The sequence below is a fragment of the Narcine bancroftii genome, chromosome 13, assembly GCF_036971445.1.
Source record: "Narcine bancroftii isolate sNarBan1 chromosome 13, sNarBan1.hap1, whole genome shotgun sequence".
Classification (NCBI taxonomy): Eukaryota; Metazoa; Chordata; class Chondrichthyes; order Torpediniformes; family Narcinidae; genus Narcine; species Narcine bancroftii.
The window spans coordinates 50,761,174-50,763,342 of NC_091481.1; positions in this window are offsets into that span (position 1 = coordinate 50,761,174).

Here is a 2,169-nt window from a genome sequence, read left to right on the forward strand (position 1 = left end):
TTGATGATGAAATGCAATTTCAAAAGGGCTGAAACCTAATGACTCCGACACAACCTCCCTTGTTGCAAATAACAATAAATGAATACCTTCATCCCAATCTTTTCCATTCTCTTGGCAATAAATCCTCATCATATTTTTAAGAGTAGAATGAAATCTTTCAAAAGCTCCATAAGTTTCAGGATGGTACGCAGATGAAGTGATCAGTTTAATTACCAACTCCTAAACTAACTGTTGAAACAACCCAGACATAAAGTTAGACCCTTGATCACTCTTGATTTCTTTAGGTAATCCAAAAACCGTGAAAACTCCAGAGCCTTTACTTCCATTTTGGCTATATTTCTTAATGGTAAAATGTTACAAAGTCCAGAGGACCCCAAAAACGAATAGCAATAGATATGCACCACAATACAGGGTACCTAAACAAAAGTAGTTTTTAATTATAATTGAATAACAGAATTAAACTTTAAATTATTACTATCAACTTACTTAACCTACCTACCCACTTAATCCCCCCTCTAATACTAAGTGCAGATGTGTATAATCAATATTTAAGATTAGAAAAGTTATTTGGATCACAGTCAAATCTCACTGGTTGCAGGCAATTCTTGTACTGTGCACAGAAGTTAGCATTAATAAAGTTCACAAGTCTTTGGAGCTTAACAGACAAATGGTTACCACTCAGGGGGGGGTTCTTACTGGCTTTCAGAGAGATTACTTTTGTTCTAGGACATCCACACCTGATTCCTTTCCAGTCAGTCTTGCTGATGAAACTTGCCCCTTTCAGTGTTCTCCAGATGGTCCTCTTTCTTTCGGGTCACCTCAGACAGCTAGTCTTCTCGTTTGACCAGACAGCCTTCCAAAGGTTTTCCAGCTTTGTCCTTCTGTCAGTAATTTCTGTGTCTCTCCTTTCTGTTTCATTCCCTCCCTCCTTGCCTACAAAAATCACATGCTTTCCCAGGCAAGCAGTATTCTGCAACTTTGTTGTTCTTTCTGCAAAAGTCCTGCAAAAATTCTGTGTTTTAAAATGTGTGTGTGCTCGCTCCCCTAGCAATTCCTTCCAAGCCATCTCAAAATAGCTTCTGGAAATATCCACACTGTACACATAATTGTTAATAAGTACTGATTCCCAGACAAGGTTTTAGGCAGTGGAACTACACAATCAACAATAATCCTTTATGAAATGTTCCTCAACAACAGGAATAGGTTGTAATGAAACCACTGGAGAATCCTGGTTAGGTTTCCCCACAAACTGACAAAAGTCACATGTCCAACGCCAATTTACAACATCCTTCCCCAAACCAGGCCAGAAATATTGTCTCAAAATCTTACTCATGGTCTTCTTTACACCAGGATGACCACCCAAATGTGTACTGTGGGCTTGATTTAAAAGTTAATTCCGGTAATTGCTGGGAAAAAGCACCTGATAGATTACCCCTACCTCGACTCTTCATTAGCAGGAATATCAAGAGGTCTCCATTGTTTCAACAATTCACCCTTTAAAGAAATAGCTTGTGGATATTAATTGATCTCCTGTTCACTTACTGCTTTGTCCCTTCAGTCAACAAGATCTATAGCTGTTATCTGTTGTTTAGTGAACTCTTTCCTTGACAAAGAGAAATCCTTACTCTCATAATTACCCTGCTCTCTTTCAAAACTATTTCAGAAGCACTGGGCTTCTTCAGTTCTCATCATTTTTAGTCACAGACCTTGTTACAGAACATGCAGGATATATCTCACAATCCTCTTCTACTTTATCCTTACTTGGCCGATTTGTTAATCTCAAAACAGACCCAACTTTATCCTCTGCCAAATCATCACCTAATAAAATTGAGACACCCTGCATAGGTAACTTTTAAATTACTCCTACTACAACAGGTCCTTTAACTAATTCTGAATTTAGCACAATTTTGTGAAGATATATTGAATCTACCTCAACTCCAACACTTTTAAGCGAATTTGTCTCCCCTGTGTCAGTCTTCTGATCCAGAGTTAAAACACTTTCCAACAACAGTAACTGAGAGCCCCAGTATCACTAACAATTTTAACTTGAACCTATGATTTTCCCTCCTTTATTCCTTCTGACACAAAATGTTTGAAAATATCTATTACATCCTTACCAGGTTTGGAACATCTGCTCTCCTTAAATTCAACTGTTTGAATACACACTTT